The 10,902-nt window shown below is 47.3% G+C and overlaps 6 non-coding genes across 6 annotated transcripts; 3 read left to right on the forward strand and 3 right to left on the reverse strand.

Moving 5' to 3' along the window:
* Positions 1–3,036: 3,036 nt before the first annotated feature.
* On the forward strand, positions 3,037–3,200 carry LOC134997833 (U1 spliceosomal RNA). The gene has a single exon (XR_010200209.1). It is a non-coding gene; the product is annotated as a U1 spliceosomal RNA (small nuclear RNA).
* Positions 3,201–4,784: 1,584 nt separating this feature from the next.
* Positions 4,785–4,948, reverse strand: LOC134998034 (U1 spliceosomal RNA). Its single transcript, XR_010200400.1, has one exon. It is a non-coding gene; the product is annotated as a U1 spliceosomal RNA (small nuclear RNA).
* A 671-nt stretch (positions 4,949–5,619) lies between these two features.
* Positions 5,620–5,782, reverse strand: LOC134997962 (U1 spliceosomal RNA). Its single transcript, XR_010200332.1, has one exon. It is a non-coding gene; the product is annotated as a U1 spliceosomal RNA (small nuclear RNA).
* A 178-nt stretch (positions 5,783–5,960) lies between these two features.
* Positions 5,961–6,123, forward strand: LOC134997980 (U1 spliceosomal RNA). The gene has a single exon (XR_010200347.1). It is a non-coding gene; the product is annotated as a U1 spliceosomal RNA (small nuclear RNA).
* Positions 6,124–6,794: 671 nt separating this feature from the next.
* On the forward strand, positions 6,795–6,958 carry LOC134997797 (U1 spliceosomal RNA). Its single transcript, XR_010200173.1, has one exon. It is a non-coding gene; the product is annotated as a U1 spliceosomal RNA (small nuclear RNA).
* A 1,584-nt stretch (positions 6,959–8,542) lies between these two features.
* Positions 8,543–8,706, reverse strand: LOC134997834 (U1 spliceosomal RNA). The gene has a single exon (XR_010200210.1). It is a non-coding gene; the product is annotated as a U1 spliceosomal RNA (small nuclear RNA).
* Positions 8,707–10,902: the final 2,196 nt, after the last annotated feature.

Consider the following 10,902-nt stretch of genomic DNA (forward strand, 5'->3'; position numbering starts at 1 on the left):
TCGCATCTCTGGCATGTGCCGGTGCACTGCGGCACCAGCACACACACACACACACACACACACTTCAGACCTGATCTCCTGTTGTGTGAATATGCACAGCAGAGATCAGGTCTGAATTAGGCCCTATATACAGCTGTCAGTAAGGCAGGGATCTGCTGCTGCCAGTGAGGCAGGGATGTGCTGCTGTCAGTGAAGCAGTGATCTGCTGCTGCCAGTGAGGCAGGGATCTGCTGCTGCCAGTGAGGCAGGGATGTGCTGCTATAAGTGAGGCAGGTATGTGCTGCTGTCAATGAGGCAGGGATGTGCTGCTGTCAGTGAAGCAGGGATGTGCTGCTGTCAGCGAGGCAGTGATCTGCTGCCCACTATCTCCCTAACACCCCTGCCTGAGTCACACACTTTCCCTGTTACCCCTGCCCCAGTTACCCACTATCTCCCAGTCACCGCTGCCTCAGTTAACCACTATACCTGCGACCCCTGCCTCAGTCACCCACTATACCAGTCACCCCTGCTTTAGTCACCCACTATCTCTGTCACCCCTGCCTCAGTCAACCACTATCTCCATATCACCCCTACCTCAGTCACCCACTATCCCTGTCACCTCTGCCTCAGTCACCCACTGTCACCCTATCACCCCTGCCTCAGTCACCCACTATCCCTGTCACCCCTGCCTCAGTCTCCTACTGTCCCTGTCACCCCTGCCACAGTCATCCACTATATCCCTATCACCCCTGCCTTAGTCACTGACTATCTCCCAGTCACCCCGGCCTCAGTCACCCACTATCTCCCAGTCATACATGCTTCAGTCACCCACTATCTCCCAGTCATCCCTGCCTCAGTCACCTACTGACACCAGTGCAGACATTTCTGCTGCGGCCTCTCCACTCTCCAGCGTGAACGTACTGACGACTGAGGAAATCCGCTTCCCAGTTGAGGACTCCGGGAATGAACACTGCCGATATTGCTGGCAGATGACGTTCTACCCAACTGAGGATTTTTGATACTTCCAGCTTTGCCATGCAATTTCGAGTGCCGCCTTGATGATTTGTGTACACTACCGTGGTGTCGTTGTCCGATTGTACTTGAACAGGCCTGTTCTGTACTAGAGGCAGGGCCAGTGTCAATGAATTGAACACTGCCCGCAATTCCAGAATGTTTATCGGGAGGAGAGATTCCTCCCTGGTCCACCGATGGTGAAGGGTCGTCATCACGGCCATGACCTTGGTGAATTTCCGAGGTGCCGTGGCCAAACCAGAAGGCAGGACCTGAAATCCAAAAACTAACCAGGCACAACACTGCTTAGCTTCCAACATCAGATGAGATTGGACATATCCAGTGTGATGCGGCTGTAGATGATTTTTGCTGTTTCTAACTTCTACTTCTAACTACTGGTACATCAATGAATAAGTTTCAAAATATAATGCATCAAGAGAACGGTGTTGGTAGTATAAAACTACCTACAGCACCTGGTATTCCCAGGTGGTCTCACATCCAAGAACAAACCAGGCCTAAAATCAGGTGATATTGGGCATATACAGTGTGGTGTGGCTGTAGATGAGCTTAGTGGTTTCTGTTAGAGTTCTTCTACTTCTAACTACTCGTACATAAATGAGTAAGCAGCCGATTTATTAAACCTGGTGAAATGATAATTTGCATGGTGATAAAGTACCAGCCAATCAGCTCCTAATTGCCATGTCACAGGCTGGGTTTGAAAAATGACAGTTAGGAGCTGACTAGCTGGTACTTTATCACCTTGCACTTTATCAGTTCACCAGGCTTAATAGATCTGCCCCAATGTTTCAAAATGGAATGCATCAAGAGAACGGTGTTGGTAGTATAAAACTACATACAGCACCTGGTATTCCCAGGTGGTCTCACATCCAAGAACAAACCAGGCCTAAAATCAGGTGATATTGGGCATATACAGTGTGGTGTGGCTGTAGATGAGCTTAGTGGTTTCTGTTAGAGTTCTTCTACTTCTAACTACTCGTACATAAATGAGTAAGCAGCCGATTTATTAAACCTGGTGAAATGATAATTTGCATGGTGATAAAGTACCAGCCAATCAGCTCCTAATTGCCATGTCACAGGCTGGGTTTGAAAAATGACAGTTAGGAGCTGACTGGCTGGTACTTTATCACCTTGCACTTTATCAGTTCACCAGGCTTAATAGATCTGCCCCAATGTTTCAAAATGGAATGCATCAAGAGAACGGTGTTAGTATTGTAAAAATACACACAGCTCCTGGTATTTCCTTGTGGTCTCCCATCCAAGTACTAAAACCAGGACCAACACTGCTCAGCTTCCATGATCAGGAGAGATTGGGCAAATCCAGTGTGCTGTGGCTGTAGATGAGCTGGTGGTTTCTGTTACAGCTCTTCTACTTCTAACTTCTGGTACATAAAAGAATACATGTAAAAATTAAATGTACCAAGAAAATGGTGTTGGTAGTTTAAAAACACCTGACTTCTCCCGTCTGCTTACTTTGTGCCTTCCAACGCACAATGCAAACTACAGGTAGTGCTGCAGGGCCCACACCCTTTTACTTGCCTTAAAGAGCAGCTCTGGAGCTGTTACAGTGCCCAGCTGCTGCAAGAAATCAGCTTGAATGCTTCAGGGGCTGGGGCATGGCCAACATGAGCCCTACACCGAAGGAGGGTGGGGGTGTTTAATGCGAACTAGGGGTCATCCAAGCGCCGCAAAAGGCCGCCATGCCCTGCATACCCCTTTTCTCTTTTCATATGCAGATGAGGGTTCCAGCCAACTTTGGCCCACTGCTTGGATGACATCACTGTATGCAATCCGTCTTCTGCAGACCTTCCCCCAGGAATGCTTGTACTAGTTGTTGCATTTGGTTTGTTGTTTGGGGGTGCATCAGTATTAGGCAGCCTTCTGCCCTCCCATGTTCATCTGAAAATATGTGTTCTCCCTGCAGTTGTTGTCCCCAGATGAGAGTTCCCTTGTGCTGCCTCAGTTGAATCTCCTTTACTTGACAGAGATGTGCCTGAGCAGCGGCCCTCCCCAGCCCTATCCCAAATCATACTTATTTTGCATAGGAGATACCATGGTCATGAAGATTGATCTCCCAGGGTGAGGTTCATTCATTGCATTCTGGGTATGCTGACCCCTATGATTTCCCCAAATGTGGGAAACTCGACTGCATTATTTGTGGTAGTGGGGGACTGTGTTTGTGCTTTCCTTTGGTCAGCTCTGGTAAAAGTCAGATTTCTTTGTCTCAGATCTTCCTCTAGCCTTGTTCTTCTTTCGAGAGTTCCCTTGTGCTGCCTCAGTTGGATCTCCTTCACTTGACAGGGGGGTGCATGTAGGGAGTTATTCGAGGAGATAAGCTGCAGACCTAGGTGAACCCCCTCACAATTCACCTGGTCAAAGCGTTTCCCGACTTGTTCGGACAATTACGAGCAAAATGTCCCTTACCCCCACAGTACAGACAAAGACCAGAATTTTGCCTTCTGGCTCTTTCTTCAGGAGACAGCCGGGAGAGACCCATCTGCATGGTCTCCTCTACGTCTTCAGGAATGGAATATACACACGGACTTGACCTTACAGGTGCTCCTTTTTCAGCCCTCCGCTCTCTGAGACGACGATCAATCTTAATAGAAAGCTCCATGAGTTTATCGAGAGTCTCAGGAGCGGGGTACTGAAGGAGACTGTCTTTTATAGACTCTGATAAGCCGAGGCGAAACTGACTGCGCAGGGCTGGGTCATTCCAGCCACAGTCGTTCGACCAATGGCGAAACTCCGTACAATAAACCTCTGCAGGATTTCTACCCTGTCTGAGAGCGCGCAACTGACTTTCAGCGGACGCCTCTCTATCAGGGTCATCATACAAAAGCCCTAAAGACTAAAAAAAAGCGTCAACTGACAACAATGCCGGATCCTCTGCTCTTAAACCAAATGCCCAGGTCTGAGGATCCCCCTGGAGCAAAGAAATAATAAACCCGACCCGCTGAGATTCAGTACCCGAGGAAGTCGGTCTTAAACGAAAATAAAGTTTACAGGATTCTTTAAAATTAAAAAACTCTTTTCTATCACCAGAAAAACGGTCAGGCAAATGCATCTTTGGTTCAGGGACTACCCTTGGGGAAGCTCGCAAAAGATCTTCCTGCGACTTCACCCGAAGAGAAAGATCCTGAACCATCTGAGTAAGTTCTTGAATCTGGCTGACTAAGAGCTGACCAGGATTTGGCCCTAAACCTGTTGGATTCATGAGGCCGATAAACTCTCACAAAACTGAATGAGAAAAAATTAAACCAGAGGTGACCAGAGGAAAGCACAAACACTGGAGAGTTTTTGTAAGATGTTTCTTCCATCAACCAACGAAGAAACACATTGGTACTTTCCCATGATGAGTGAGTGCTTCAGGATCTCTTGCACTTACATGTGCAGCAGAGTACTGCAATGGAAGCAGATTGTAGGCAGATTGAAACTATCCTCTGCTATATGCATTTTTTTTGTTAATTAAAGTAATCCACAACTGGGATTGATATTTTAGCTCTTTTATTTTTACTTAAAGTACAATAACTTTTACCATTTTAATTTGTTTTAATAGTATATTGACAGTATTGTTTTCTTTCAAAAATCCACTTAATAGTATCTCACCTGGCAGGTAAGTAGGAGTTAGGCTAGAGCTGGGGAGGGTCGCTGCTCGGGCACCCCCCTGTCAAGTGAAGGAGATCCAACTGAGGCAGCACAAGGGAACTCTCGAAAGAAGAACAAGGCTAGAGGAAGATCTGAGACAAAGAAATCTGACTTTTACCAGAGCTGACCAGAGGAAAGCACAAACACAGTCCCCCACTACCACAAATAATGCAGTCGAGTTTCCCACATTTGGGGAAATCACAGGGGTCAGCATACCCAGAATGCAATGAATGAACCTCACCCTGGGAGAACAATCTTCATGACCATGGTATCTCCTATGCAAAATAAGTATGATTTGGGATAGGGCTGGGGAGGGCCGCTGCTCAGGCACATCTCTGTCAAGTAAAGGAGATTCAACTGAGGCAGCACAAGGGAACTTTCATCTGGGGACAACAACTGCAGGGAGAACACATATTTTCAGATGAACATGGGAGGGCAGAAGGCTGCCTAATACTGAAGAACCCCCAAACAACAAACCAAATGCAACAACTAGTACAAGCATTCCTGGGGGAAGGTCTGCAGAAGACGGATTTGCATACGGTGATGTCATCCAAGCAGTGGGCCAAAGTTGGCTGGAACCCTCGTCTGCATATGAAAAGAGAAGAGGGGTGTGCAGGGCATGGCGGCCTTTTGCGGCGCTTGGATGACCCCTAGTTCGCATTAAACACCTCCACCCTCCTTCGGTGTGGGGCTCATGTTGGCTATGCCCCAGCCCCTGAAGCATTCAAGCTGATTTCTTGCAGCAGCTGGGCACTGTAACAGCTCCAGAGCTGCTCTGTAAGGCAAATTAAAGGGTGTGGGACCTGCAGCACTACCTGTAGTTCGCATTGTGCGTTGGAAGGCACAAAGTAAGCAGACGGGAGAAGTCAGGATAGTGCGCAAGGGCATAGAAGGGAGCGGCTCAATAAAAGAGAAGTGGAAACAGACAGCAAACTAGGCTGGAGAGAGACCTGAGACAAAGAGATCTGAATTATACGAGAGCCGACCAGAGGAAACACAAATTATGCAGTCAAGTGTCCCACATTTGGGGAAATCAGAGAAGCAGCACACCCAGAGTGCAATGGGTGAGCCTTGCCCTGGGAGAAGCACCTTCCTGATCATAGTATCTCACCTGGCAGGTAAGTAGGAGATGGGCTAGAGCTGGGGAGGGTCGCTGCTCGGGCACCCCCCTGTCAAGTGAAGGAGATCCAACTGAGGCAGCACAAGGGAACTTTCGAGAGTTCCCTTGTGCTGCCTCAGTTGGATCTCCTTCACTTGACAGGGGGGTGCCCGAGCAGCGACCCTCCCCAGCTCTAGCCCATCTCCTACTTACCTGCCAGGTGAGATACTATGATCAGGAAGGTGCTTCTCCCAGGGCAAGGCTCACCCATTGCACTCTGGGTGTGCTGCTTCTCTGATTTCCCCAAATGTGGGACACTTGACTGCATAATTTGTGTTTCCTCTGGTCGGCTCTAGTATAATTCAGATCTCTTTGTCTCAGGTCTCTCTCCAGCCTAGTTTGCTGTCTGTTTCCACTTCTCTTTTATTGAGCCGCTCCCTTCTATGCCCTTGCGCACTATCCTGACTTCTCCCGTCTGCTTACTTTGTGCCTTCCAACGCACAATGCGAACTACAGGTAGTGCTGCAGGTCCCACACCCTTTAATTTGCCTTACAGAGCAGCTCTGGAGCTGTTACAGTGCCCAGCTGCTGCAAGAAATCAGCTTGAATGCTTCAGGGGCTGGGGCATAGCCAACATGAGCCCCACACCGAAGGAGGGTGGAAATGTTTAATGCGAACTAGGGGTCATCCAAGCGCCGCAAAAGGCCGCCATGCCCTGCACACCCCTCTTCTCTTTTCATATGCAGACGAGGGTTCCAGCCAACTTTGGCCCACTGCTTGGATGACATCACCGTATGCAAATCCGTCTTCTGCAGACCTTCCCCCAGGAATGCTTGTACTAGTTGTTGCATTTGGTTTGTTGTTTGGGGGTTCTTCAGTATTAGGCAGCCTTCTGCCCTCCCATGTTCATCTGAAAATATGTGTTCTCCCTGCAGTTGTTGTCCCCAGATGAAAGTTCCCTTGTGCTGCCTCAGTTGAATCTCCTTTACTTGACAGAGATGTGCCTGAGCAGCGGCCCTCCCCAGCCCTATCCCAAATCATACTTATTTTGCATAGGAGATACCATGGTCATGAAGATTGTTCTCCCAGGGTGAGGTTCATTCATTGCATTCTGGGTATGCTGACCCCTGTGATTTCCCCAAATGTGGGAAACTTGACTGCATTATTTGTGGTAGTGGGGGACTGTGTTTGTGCTTTCCTCTGGTCAGCTCTGGTAAAAGTCAGATTTCTTTGTCTCAGATCTTCCTCTAGCCTTGTTCTTCTTTCGAGAGTTCCCTTGTGCTGCCTCAGTTGGATCTCCTTCACTTGACAGGGGGGTGCCCGAGCAGCGACCCTCCCCAGCTCTAGCCTAACTCCTACTTACCTGCCAGGTGAGATACTATTAAGTGGATTTTTGAAAGAAAACAATACTGTCAATATACTATTAAAACAAATTAAAATGGTAAAAGTTATTGTACTTTAAGTAAAAATAAAAGAGCTAAAATATCAATCCCAGTTGTGGATTACTTTAATTAACAAAAAAAATGCATATAGCAGAGGATAGTTTCAATCTGCCTACAATCTGCTTCCATTGCAGTACTCTGCTGCACATGTAAGTGCAAGAGATCCTGAAGCACTCACTCATCATGGGAAAGTACCAATGTGTTTCTTCGTTGGTTGATGGAAGAAACATCTTACAAAAATTCTCCAGTGTTTGTGCTTTCCTCTGGTCACCTCTGGTTTAATTTTTTCTCATTCAGTTTTGTGAGAGTTTATCGGCCTCATGAATCCAACAGGTTTAGGGCCAAATCCTGGTCAGCTCTTAGTCAGCCAGATTCAAGAACTTACTCAGATGGTTCAGGATCTTTCTCTTCGGGTGAAGTCGCAGGAAGATCTTTTGCGAGCTTCCCCAAGGGTAGTCCCTGAACCAAAGATGCATTTGCCTGACCGTTTTTCTGGTGATAGAAAAGAGTTTTTTAATTTTAAAGAATCCTGTAAACTTTATTTTCGTTTAAGACCGACTTCCTCGGGTACTGAATCTCAGCGGGTCGGGTTTATTATTTCTTTGCTCCAGGGGGATCCTCAGACCTGGGCATTTGGTTTAAGAGCAGAGGATCCGGCATTGTTGTCAGTTGACGCTTTTTTTTAGTCTTTAGGGCTTTTGTATGATGACCCTGATAGAGAGGCGTCCGCTGAAAGTCAGTTGCGCGCTCTCAGACAGGGTAGAAATCCTGCAGAGGTTTATTGTACGGAGTTTCGCCGTTGGTCGAACGACTGTGGCTGGAATGACCCAGCCCTGCGCAGTCAGTTTCGCCTCGGCTTATCAGAGTCTATAAAAGACAGTCTCCTTCAGTACCCCGCTCCTGAGACTCTCGATAAACTCATGGAGCTTTCTATTAAGATTGATCGTCGTCTCAGAGAGCGGAGTGCTGAAAAAGGAGCACCTGTAAGGTCAAGTCCGTGTGTATATTCCATTCCTGAAGACGTAGAGGAGACCATGCAGATGGGTCTCTCCCGGCTGTCTCCTGAAGAAAGAGCCAGAAGGCAAAATTCTGGTCTTTGTCTGTACTGTGGGGGTAAGGGACATTTTGCTCGTAATTGTCCGAACAAGTCGGGAAACGCTTTGACCAGGTGAATTGTGAGGGGGTTCACCTAGGTCTGCAGCTTATCTCCTCGAATAACTCCCTACATGCACCCCCCTGTCAAGTGAAGGAGATCCAACTGAGGCAGCACAAGGGAACTCTCGAAAGAAGAACAAGGCTAGAGGAAGATCTGAGACAAAGAAATCTGACTTTTACCAGAGCTGACCAAAGGAAAGCACAAACACAGTCCCCCACTACCACAAATAATGCAGTCGAGTTTCCCACATTTGGGGAAATCATAGGGGTCAGCATACCCAGAATGCAATGAATGAACCTCACCCTGGGAGATCAATCTTCATGACCATGGTATCTCCTATGCAAAATAAGTATGATTTGGGATAGGGCTGGGGAGGGCCGCTGCTCAGGCACATATCTGTCAAGTAAAGGAGATTCAACTGAGGCAGCACAAGGGAACTCTCATCTGGGGACAACAACTGCAGGGAGAACACATATTTTCAGATGAACATGGGAGGGCAGAAGGCTGCCTAATACTGATGCACCCCCAAACAACAAACCAAATGCAACAACTAGTACAAGCATTCCTGGGGGAAGGTCTGCAGAAGACGGATTGCATACAGTGATGTCATCCAAGCAGTGGGCCAAAGTTGGCTGGAACCCTCATCTGCATATGAAAAGAGAAAAGGGGTATGCAGGGCATGGCGGCCTTTTGCGGCGCTTGGATGACCCCTAGTTCGCATTAAACACCCCCACCCTCCTTCGGTGTAGGGCTCATGTTGGCCATGCCCCAGCCCCTGAAGCATTCAAGCTGATTTCTTGCAGCAGCTGGGCACTGTAACAGCTCCAGAGCTGCTCTTTAAGGCAAGTAAAAGGGTGTGGGCCCTGCAGCACTACCTGTAGTTTGCATTGTGCGTTGGAAGGCACAAAGTAAGCAGACGGGAGAAGTCAGGTGTTTTTAAACTACCAACACCATTTTCTTGGTACATTTAATTTTTACATGTATTCTTTTATGTACCAGAAGTTAGAAGTAGAAGAGCTGTAACAGAAACCACCAGCTCATCTACAGCCACAGCACACTGGATTTGCCCAATCTCTCCTGATCATGGAAGCTGAGCAGTGTTGGTCCTGGTTTTAGTACTTGGATGGGAGACCACAAGGAAATACCAGGAGCTGTGTGTATTTTTACAATACTAACACCGTTCTCTTGATGCATTCCATTTTGAAACATTGGGGCAGATCTATTAAGCCTGGTGAACTGATAAAGTGCAAGGTGATAAAGTACCAGCCAGTCAGCTCCTAACTGTCATTTTTCAAACCCAGCCTGTGACATGGCAATTAGGAGCTGATTGGCTGGTACTTTATCACCATGCAAATTATCATTTCACCAGGTTTAATAAATCGGCTGCTTACTCATTTATGTACGAGTAGTTAGAAGTAGAAGAACTCTAACAGAAACCACTAAGCTCATCTACAGCCACACCACACTGTATATGCCCAATATCACCTGATTTTAGGCCTGGTTTGTTCTTGGATGTGAGACCACCTGGGAATACCAGGTGCTGTATGTAGTTTTATACTACCAACACCGTTCTCTTGATGCATTCCATTTTGAAACATTGGGGCAGATCTATTAAGCCTGGTGAACTGATAAAGTGCAAGGTGATAAAGTACCAGCTAGTCAGCTCCTAACTGTCATTTTTCAAACCCAGCCTGTGACATGGCAATTAGGAGCTGATTGGCTGGTACTTTATCACCATGCAAATTATCATTTCACCAGGTTTAATAAATCGGCTGCTTACTCATTTATGTACGAGTAGTTAGAAGTAGAAGAACTCTAACAGAAACCACTAAGCTCATCTACAGCCACACCACACTGTATATGCCCAATATCACCTGATTTTAGGCCTGGTTTGTTCTTGGATGTGAGACCACCTGGGAATACCAGGTGCTGTAGGTAGTTTTATACTACCAACACCGTTCTCTTGATGCATTATATTTTGAAACTTATTCATTGATGTACCAGTAGTTAGAAGTAGAAGTTAGAAACAGCAAAAATCATCTACAGCCGCATCACACTGGATATGTCCAATCTCATCTGATGTTGGAAGCTAAGCAGTGTTGTGCCTGGTTAGTTTTTGGATTTCAGGTCCTGCCTTCTGGTTTGGCCACGGCACCTCGGAAATTCACCAAGGTCATGGCCGTGATGACGACCCTTCACCATCGGTGGACCAGGGAGGAATCTCTCCTCCCGATAAACATTCTGGAATTGCGGGCAGTGTTCAATTCATTGACACTGGCCCTGCCTCTAGTACAGAACAGGCCTGTTCAAGTACAATCGGACAACGACACCACGGTAGTGTACACAAATCATCAAGGCGGCACTCGAAATTGCATGGCAAAGCTGGAAGTATCAAAAATCCTCAGTTGGGTAGAACGTCATCTGCCAGCAATATCGGCAGTGTTCATTCCCGGAGTCCTCAACTGGGAAGCGGATTTCCTCAGTCGTCAGTACGTTCACGCTGGAGAGTGGAGAGGCCGCAGCAGAAATGTCTGCACTGGTGTCAGTAG

The sequence above is a fragment of the Pseudophryne corroboree genome, unplaced genomic scaffold, assembly GCF_028390025.1.
Source record: "Pseudophryne corroboree isolate aPseCor3 unplaced genomic scaffold, aPseCor3.hap2 scaffold_147, whole genome shotgun sequence".
NCBI lineage: Eukaryota > Metazoa > Chordata > Amphibia > Anura > Myobatrachidae > Pseudophryne > Pseudophryne corroboree.